Source organism: Trachypithecus francoisi, unplaced genomic scaffold (assembly GCF_009764315.1).
Source record: "Trachypithecus francoisi isolate TF-2019V2 unplaced genomic scaffold, Tfra_2.0 Lachesis_group4, whole genome shotgun sequence".
Lineage (NCBI taxonomy): Eukaryota > Metazoa > Chordata > Mammalia > Primates > Cercopithecidae > Trachypithecus > Trachypithecus francoisi.
Window position 1 is genome coordinate 96,737,541 of NW_022681469.1, and position 10,072 is coordinate 96,747,612.

The 10,072-nt window shown below is 45.1% G+C and overlaps 1 protein-coding gene across 7 annotated transcripts in view; it reads right to left on the minus strand.

Moving 5' to 3' along the window:
* Positions 1–9,498, minus strand: part of OSBPL3 (oxysterol binding protein like 3) — a 183,546-nt gene extending 174,048 nt beyond the window's left edge. For 5 of the 7 annotated variants that reach the window (XM_033194114.1, XM_033194111.1, XM_033194113.1 and 2 more), the window contains exon 1: positions 9,164–9,497. The gene's annotated coding sequence lies outside the window, so the exon portion shown is untranslated. Of the gene's footprint in view, positions 1–9,163 lie in introns of all 7 variants that reach the window. The other 2 variants (XM_033194115.1, XM_033194116.1) reach the window with 2 other exon arrangements.
* Between the last annotated feature and the right edge of the window lie 574 nt (positions 9,499–10,072).

Consider the following 10,072-nt stretch of genomic DNA (forward strand, 5'->3'; position numbering starts at 1 on the left):
TAAGAGGAGGCTGGAGAGGCAAGCCTGGGCACAGCTCTGTGGGATAGAAAGCTACACCACAACAAAGCTGTATGCACAGATGGTCTGGCCATGACACATCTCACAGCAGACTCTCCATGACCCTCCCACACCCAGAGTCCAGAGAGAGGCATGTGACTGACCTGGCTCACAGGACCACAGCTGAGGGGAATGGGGCCCCTCCTTCTGGTCCCAGCAGACTATATATCCAGAGGCAAGGAGTGATTTATCGAATGGAAATCAGGAAGGGTAAAGGGATGTTGGAAAAACGAAAGAGCAAGTGACTGCTCCCCAGTCTCTGTTTTAACACTGGTAAACTGGAATGATAGTAACCACCTCCTAAGTTGTAAGAGCTAAAGAGGTAGTGTAAGTAAAGCACTTAGCCTGGCACATGGGGAGCGCCCAACAGCTAACGGCTGCCACTGTTATCACTGTTATTCATAATTACCTCCACCTTCAAAGGAAGGATGGTTTCCCCTTCCCTAATAACTCCAACAAGCTCTGAAGGAAACCTCAGTTAATTCTGTATACATCAGGAATTTGCACGAAGCAGCCCTACACCTGAGAAAAACCCAAGTGGGCTTCCCTGTATTCTTTTAGGCTTTACATACCGCTAACCCACTGTGCCTCAGATGCCAGACAACTGAGCTACACTAGAATCCAGCCAGCAAGTTATTTTAAGCTCCACGCAGGGCTATGCTGGAGGGCAGGTTGTTAGATATCATTCTGTTTCTGCTACAAAGGTGTTAAAAACTCAACTTTGGATTCAACTCGCATTAGCAAATAAACAAACCGGTGTGTCGTATCAGAGAGAGAAATTCAAAACCTCAAAAGAGGAGTTAAGGCCTCCTCCCACTCAGTTCTACATGGCCTCTAGCAATGACAGAAAGACACAAAAGGGCAGGACTCTGCTCCTCTCATCCTCCTTCGAGGATTCCCCAGCCACATTCTCTTTTCTCCCCCTTCAGCAGCCTGAATCACAACCTACAAAAACAATGAAACTTTTCTCTCCAGGGTCCCAATTAAAACCCAGACTCACTCCCTTTGAGCCACATCTCCCCACTGTAATTAATGAACTCTCTGCAACTCTTTAATGTCTACATCCCCTTCTAGTCTGTAAGCTCCTTGAAGGGAGGTTTCCGTATCTGTTCAATTCATCACCACATCCCCTGCACCCAGACTGGTGTCTGGCACATGGCATGTGCTTAATAAATATTTGTGAAATGTATGAGCAAAAATCTTAGTGCATGCTTTAATTCTAGGGAGGCATCTCCTTCAAATTTAATAGGAGTTGCTGAGATTAAAAAATATATGCATACATAAATATCTACACACATATGTATACTTATATGTAGATTAAAACATATATATTAGCTTTAGCTTCTAAATATTTCAGATGACTGTCCACCACAAGTTACTTGGGGAGGGAAAAATATTTTATAAGATGTAAACTATAATTTTAAAGTTCTTGTAACCATTACGGTATTTGATATCAAGACAGAAAACCTTTACAAGTGGAGGTGGAAATCTTTACAAGTACTACATTTTAATACATGTTTGGAGAAATGTTACATTGAGGAAAGTATCTGACCCACAGAATACTAAAAATAAAGATTTTAGTATTTTAACTGTAGAGGGTAAACAAAATAGCAAACTTTATTTATAGTAACTGTTCAGGGATCCTCTGCCAATACCGCACTGGACTGCTCATTGCAATTTGATTCTGTTCTGCTTTACATTTAAGCTATTTTTTAATTCAGATCTACTCTCACGCAATCTCAGAAATCATAGATGAGGATTCCGCTAAGATTGCTCATCCAGCCCACACTCGCTCAGAGAACTAGGTTGATTACCTCAGATATTTTTTTCATAAGTAAACACAGACATACAGACAGCAACATAATTTTCATCTAAAGAAATTTTTATGAAAGAAATTTGCTTCTTGGCTTTAAACCCACACATTATTATTATTATTCCCTAACAATCATATTCCACTCTTACTCAAGGGGTCTTGGAGCATCTAGAAACAACCATATTCTAGCTCTCAAACAACAGACTTAGGGAGAGGTGGTTATAAACCAAGTCCAGAGAAAATTCAATTTCAGGGGTACAAACAATGTGACTCAGAACAAGGAAATTACCACTGAGTCTTCTGTATTTTTCCAAGATGAAGGAAATATTTCATCAACTTTACAACAAAATCATTCAGATTAATAACTAAAGAAGCAATTCGTCACACTGCTATTTCATTTATTATTACAAAAGAATTTTTAAATGTTCACATAGCTTAAATAAGTCCAGGAATGATATTGGAAGGCTATAGCCTGCCTGCTATAAGCTTCTGCAAAGAAGCATCTTTGAAAAAAATCAATATTTCCCAATCCTTTCATACCAGAAGAATCCTTTATAAAAATATGATACTCAAGACTTTTAAAAGATGCCTTTGATATTTCTAAACTGTTTATTATGAAAAATTTCAAATATATACAAAAGTATAGCATTGTACTGCCCAGCTTAATAGGAGCCATAGATGTAATTTTAATTTCTTAAGTAGACAAAGAGTAAAAGAAAACAAGTTAGTTTTAATTACACATTATTACAATATATTCAAAATATTATTTCAACATGTGATGTTTAAAAATTGAGGTATTTTTACATTATTTTTCATACTAAGTCTTTGAAACTCAGTGTGTGTGTTATACTTACAGCACGTCTCAGTAAGGACTAGCCACATTTTAAAGGCTGAATAGCCACATGCGACCAATGGCTGCCCAGCAGACACCACAGATAGAGAATTCATCACCCAGCCTCAACGATCATCAGCTCACGGACAGCCTTGTTTCCTCCGTACTCCCCCTCCTCACCCCCAGATTATTTCAAAGCAAATCCTAAAAACTGTAGCATTGCAGCCATGTTCAAAGTTCCTTGATTCTTTTTAACAGTTGGTTTGTTCAAATCAGTATCTAAAAAATCAATTATGAGGACCTCTTTTTAACGACGAGACGTTTTGCTGACTGCAACATAATAGGAGTTACACTTTTAGTAAAATGCTGCAGTCATTTGAATGTTTATTATGCATCTATCTTGTGCCAGGTTCTGTTCTAGCTCCACGATAAAATAGCGAACAGGGCTCAAAGGAACTTCAGGACTATACATTAGGGTCGCATTAGAATCAAACTTTTTTTTTATTTTTTTTATTTTTATTTTTTTTTTGAGACGGAGTCTGGCTCTGTCGCCCAGGCTGGAGTGCTGTGGCCGGATCTCAGCTCACTGCAAGCTCCGCCTCCCGGGTTTACGCCATTCTCCTGCCTCAGCCTCCCTACTAGCTGGGACTACAGGCGCCCGCCACCTCACCCGGCTAGTTTTTTGTATTTTTTAGTAGAGACGGGGTTTCACCATATTAGCCAGGATGGTCTCGATCTCCTGACCTCGTGATCCGCCCGTCTCGGCCTCCCAAAGGGCTGGGATTACAGGCTTGAGCCACCGCGCCCGGCCTGAATCAAACTTTTTTTAGAAATGCCAGTCCCATCAGCTAGCAAATAGATAAATAAAACCATGGTATATACATATAATGGGGTATTACTAGGCAATCAAAAGGAATGAAGTACTGATACATACTACAACAGAAATTAACCTTGAAAACAACATACTAGGTGAAAGGAGCCAGACACAAAAGGCCACATACTATATGACTCCCCTTATATGAAATGTCCAGGGCCGGGCGCGGTGGCTCAAGCCTGTAATCCCAGCACTTTGGGAGGCCGAGACGGGCGGATCACGAGGTCAGGAGATCGAGACCATCCTGGCTAATATGGTGAAACCCTGTCTCTACTTAAAAATACAAAAAACTAGCCGGGCGACGAGGCGGGCGCCTGTAGTCCCAGCGACTCGGGAGGCTGAGGCAGGAGAATGGCGTAAACCCGGGAGGCGGAGCTTGCAGTGAGCTGAGATCCGGCCACTGCACTCCAGCCTGGGTGGCAGAGCAAGACTCCGTCTCAAAAAAAAAAAAAAGAAATGTCCAGAATAGGCAAATCTATACAGGCATAAAGTAGATTAGTGGGTGGGGATGGGGGGAATGGACGAGCAGTATGGGGAATGACTGGTAATGGGTACAAATGTTTTTTAGCGGGTGATAAATTTTTTAAAATGATGGTGATGGTTGCACAACTCTCAATATACTAAAATCCATTAAACGTTGTACCTTTAAACGGATGAACTGTGTAATATGTGAATTGTGTCTCAATGGTGAGTGGTGAGCTATGAGTCTAGACAGGGAAGCAGGAGCTGATTCAGAGAAGGTCTTGCAAATCTGCTTTAAAATGTGAAATATTCATTGATCCATAAAATATTCACAAAAATTCCATTTGAATTCCATAACGATTTTAGTACATTTTTATTAACAGCATTACCATAGATATGAAAAAATAGTACATAACATAGGCAAAATATTTATTCTACAGACAATGATTATTATACATATGAATTTGAGATCTCCTTGCAATATCTCCTTGGTCCAAAGATGACAGCAACCAGAACAGGTGCTTTTCGTGGATTTAACTAGAAATTCTATTACATCATCATAAAATGATGATGGCATATTCTATTGCTTCATCATAAAATGATGATGGCATAAAATACTGTGGATTAAAACAAATTAGAAAACTAGAAAACAAAATGTCACATTCCAATTACCTTTTCACAGAATATTCTAACAAAATGCAAGCAAATATAATTAATATTTTTTCAATTGAACAGTTACTATAGATACGACACCATGTTTAGTGACGTGAGGAATAGAAACCTAAGGAACACACATTCACCCTGCCTTCAAGGCATTTAAAATCTAGTAAGGGAGGCAGTAAGTTTGAATAAATTACTAGCACAGGAGGCAACAGGATGAGAGGAATAGGGGAAGATAAAAGGTAAGAAGTGCTGAAGGAAGGAAGGAAGGACACCAGCAATATACTTTGTGATCAGAAACTGAACTGGGAAGTTTCTCATATTTTAAAAAACCAAATGCTCTGGGAAATTGGGTTTAGAGAGATTATGCTGACAAAAGTAGTTTATGAGTCCAGCTTTGAAAGACTTAGGTTTTCACACGGAGAGACCAGAGAGCTTTCTAGGCAACAGGAGTGCATGGACAAAGGCAAAATCCTTTGTTGATTAATAAAACTCAGACTACCAGTTCACAGGGTTGGGGAATGATGGGATGAGGCCAAAGCTGAGCCCAGTCTGCTGGATCGTGACTTCAGGCTAAGGAATCTATGTGCAAGTAAGTAGAGAAAATAACTTGGGGATTGAGTCTGAGATCCACCATGTTAGTTGCAAAGCAGTTGTGAACTTAACTTTTCCTAGGCTCATCTGGAGACTAGAGGTATAATAACAATGCCTGCTTTGATGCTGCCCTGAGGATTAAATGCAATAATGCACGTACAGGAACTTATGACAGCACCCGACACATAAAAGTTCAGCAGCTGTTACTACTGTTATTAACGTTATTCACTATATAAGCCACCCAATAATTTTTAACAACATAATGACAGTACTTAAAGAATTTACCTGACCATGAAAACAGAGACAGGAAAACAGAGGTAGGAAAATCCACCTGTAGACAATGTTAGGCCAGAATGCAGAAGTCCCTAAGAATCTGAACTAAGATGCTGCAAGGCCTCCAGGAAAGGACCAGTGTGAGAGACACTGAGACAAGAGTTACGGTGAGCCTGAAGGTGATCTGAACGTAGTAACTGGAAAATCAAAAAAAAACAAAAAAATTTCCAGAAGGGGCCAGAAAGCTATGAATATGTAAATTTAGACAGGAAAGGAATGTGCAGAGAACCATAAACAACTCTCAATTAATGCATGGAAGACTTTTTCCACCTAACAGTGTCCATCTTCCCTAGTATCCTACACCTCAATCTCTTCCTCAGGCATTCCAGGTTGCAGAGTTCTCCAAACCTTCCTGGAGTACTCTTGAAATAGAATTAACAAATAGGAAAATATAGTACTGCCAAGAAGCACATTATAAATAAAACTGCATTATCCAGACCCTTATGCAGAGGGAAATGTTACACCAGCACCCAAACTGGAATGAAGTAGAAGAAAGAAGGAATCACTAATTCCTTCCCCATCCCATTTTGCCATGAGCCCTTTAGGTGGTACCCATGCCACTCTTCCCCAACTTTTCACCCTCAGTATCAGTGCAAGAGTGGAGTTGAAATGTAGTTGTTTTACTGAAAGCCTACTGCAGAAGCTTTTGGAATTAGTAGCAGTTTCTAACTCTCCACTCTGCATTAGAGAACAGAGGAACTAGGTGGTTTTCCAGCACTTTCTTTAAGAGCTTTAAAGCATTACTTGAGAGGTTCATTTACCACAGTGAGTAAAACCAATCAGATTTCTCTTTAGATTTAGATGAAAGGAGGATTTCCTTTCCTTCTGGATTAAAAGTCCCCAATCCACCAGGCCCACAAACCATAAACGCAACCACAAAAATCAATGGCAGTAAGAGTCTCAAGGAACCTGAAAACAGTACAACTAGACACTTGAGATCGGCACCAGAAAGTTTACAGCACAATCTCAGATGGTTTTAATATCTGTATCATTGGACTCTATCATGAGTTAACATCTAATTAAATAGTGGGGCAAGAATTGAAGTCAGACTATTAAAAAATCTAGCTCAGCAATTTATTGGTGACCTTAGGCAAGTTCCTAAACCTCGGTTTCCAATTCTTCACCTGAAAAATGGAGATAACCTCACAACACTGCCCAGCAAGATGGTGAAAATTACAGCTTACCAGCCGGGCACGGTAGCTCACACATGTAATCCCAGCACTTTGGGAGGCCGAGGCGGGCGGATCACGAGGTCAGGAGATGGAGACCATCCTGGTTAACACAGTGAAACCCCATCTCTACTAAAAATACAAAAAAGTAGCCGGGTGTGGTGGCGGGAGCCTCTAGTCCCAGCTACCCCGGAGGCTAAGGCAGGAGAATGGCGTGAACCCCGGAGGCGGAGCTTGCAGTGAGTCAAGATCATGCCACTGTACTCCAGCCTGGGCGACAGAGCAAGACTCCGTCAAAAGGAAAGGAAAGGAAAGGAAAAGGAAAGGAAAGGGAAAGGGAAAGGGAAAGGGAAAGGAAAGGAAAAAGAAAACTACAGCTTATGGCGGCAGCCTGGGAGTATCTGGCTTATGATGTAACTATTAGCGATTACTGAAATATATCTCAGTAAGAAAACAGTAAATCTTTTGGCTAAGCCATAGCTTTTGATACAAATAAAGCTAAACGTCTATTAGCTGTAATGGTGGAAACCACATTTTAGTTTATTGGAAGAGGTCCAGCACAATAGAGACAAAATGAGCTGGAATCCTAGTTCTGCCAGGATAACCTTGGCAACACTGGTTAACCTGCTGGACCCTCAATTTCCCATCTGGTTAAATATACCTAGCTAACAGACTTCTGTAAATTTAATGAGCTTTAATCTACAAAAGTTCCTAGTATTGCTATTTGTTAATTTTCCCAATAGTAAATTAAGGATAAAGATGAAAATCAAAATCAGCTATGAAATCTCATTTCTCATATTTACAGAGAAGGTTTCATTTATTCATTCTATAAATGTTTATTGCAAACCTACTATGTGTTCTTGACACAGAGGATCAAGTGATGAACAAGACAGACAAGATCTCTGCATTCCTGGTACTTACACCCTAATGAGAGAAGACAGATAACCCAATAACCCAAGGAGACAATTTCAGGGAGAAATTTAACTTCTACGAGCAACAGCAAACAGGTGATGTGGCTTGGCTAGACGGGATGGTCATTTAGCTTGGATGCATACAAGCCCAGGCCTGCCTGACTGATCTCCTTTAGCCAGGAGGACCTCACCTTGTATGATACTTGCGGGGTACAGTGTAGATGATGAGAAACCAGGCCTTCGCTTTCACCTATCTGTGGAAGTATCTCTTTAGCAGCTGTAGTTTAAAACATTTCTAAATGCCCTCATCCCAATACTCACACTCTGAGGGTCAGAGCAACACCGAGGGGGTCTCAAGCACCTCTGCGCAGTATGCAGACACATGGAAACCGAAAACTTCACAGTCCCTTCAGCTCCAAGAGTCCTGCCTGGGGAGACTGGTGGCTTGTGAGGTGTAGAAGGACAAGCACAAGTGTGCAGAAGGCAGTAAGCAAGTTGCGTTGCCGAAGGAGGGGCGGCGCGCCCCGGCTTAAGAAGTATCTGGACGACCTACGACAGTGCCCATCAGCGACTCCAGAGGCTACGAACGCTCCCCGGGAAGCTGGGCAGTGCTAAGGGGCTGCCTGGGAGTATCTGGCTTATGATGATAGTACTTAAAGAATTTACCTGACCATGGAATAAACAGAGACAGAGGTAGGAAAACCCAACTGCAGACAACGTTCAGAAAGAGTGCATAAGTCCCTAAGACCCTGAACTAAGATGCTGCAGGGTCTCCGGGAAAGGACCAATGTGAGAGACACTGAGACAAGAGTTAGGGTGAGCCTAAAGGTGATCTGACCAGCAGTAATTGGAAAGTCAAAAGAAAAAAATTTCCAGAAGGGGCCAGAGAGCTGATGAATACGTAAATTTAGACAGGAAAGGAATGTGCCCTGGGGCTCCAGCCCGGCACGGGGGATCTGGGCAAGCCGGGGTTGGGAAGGCGGGCGAGCTGAGCGCCTGCCCCGAGAGCGTTGTCTCAGTCTCACCGGCGTGCCCCATCCCGCGGATGTGGTAAAGCGTCGCGCTCCGCCCAATTAACCAGGCTTCCTGAGCCTCCAGCCCCGGCGCAGAGCCTCCCCGCTGCCCAGGACAGCTCCGCGCGCCGCGTCCTCCCGCACCTGCGCCCCAGCCATGCGCTCGGCTCCTCCTGGCAGTCAATCCTCTGAATCGTCCCTCGAGGGACGGAGCCCTAGGGTGGGTGAGAACCGGGTCCTCCCTCCCCGAGAGCTGCAGCCGGCACCGAGGGCGAGCTCCCAGGCTTGGGTCTGCCCCAGGGCCGGATCCTCCCCGGCCGACACGGGCAGACTCCGGTTCTGCAGAGACCTGCGGCGCCCCCCAAACCGCAGCCCTTCCGAGCCCGCGCCGCCGCCAGGCCCCCCGACACCTCGGCCCCATTTAGGCAGGCGCCCCGCCACTCACCTGAGCGCTGTGCAGCCTGAGACGCTCCCTAGTTCCCCCGGTGCCGGGCTCGGGGGTTAGCGCACAGACCCGGGAGAAAGCAAACCGGCTTCTCCGGTCCCCCCGCAACGTGCAGCTGACAGCTCTCGCACCGGCCGCAGGAGTCGGGGGCAGGGATGGCCACTCGCGGACAGACGGGGCCGGAGCCGCGCTGCGCCCTGGCCGCGTCGCGCTCTGGTCCCTTCTCCCGGGTCGGCTGGCGGGCGCCACCAGCACGCGGCCAGTTCTGAGTACTTTGCCCAGAACTTCTCGGCGCGCGCCGCCGGCGATTAGCCAGAGGAGCAGCGCAGGGGCTGGAGCGCAGGGGAGGGGCCTGCGAGGCCAGGGGGCGGAGCCCCGAGGGGGCGGGAGGGCGGTAGAGTGACGCACGCTCCGACCAGTCATAAGTTGCCTTTGGGGGAAGGAGGTGGGGCGATGCCCTCGGAAGAAACCCGCGGGTTCCCTGACGCAGCCGGGGAACTAGGGATCCCGGATTCCAGACGGGTTGGGAGGGCGGAGGTAGGCGAGTGCTGCGAGGAGGCACGGAGTGGGGGCTGCCGGCGGCCCAGCTCGGTGCCTGCTCGCTGTAGGCGTTCGGTAATTGTTCCTCGAGTGGCTCTTCCTGGCCAGTGAAGGAGGAAGAAGTGAAGGCAGAGTGGGAGGGGCAGGTTTACGAAGAAGGCTCCAGGGGACCCTTGCGTTCGTTCGCACAGGCTAGGAGAACTCTACCTCCCGAGGAAGTCAGACTGAGGCAGAGGAGTCGAAAACAGAGGAAATATATGAGGCAGCACTCTAGGCACGAGATGACAAAGGACAGTATCATTGTGAGACCCGGGACTCGGAGAACGTGACCCTACCTCCAGAGGCAGCCGTGCAGATACGTGCCGGAGT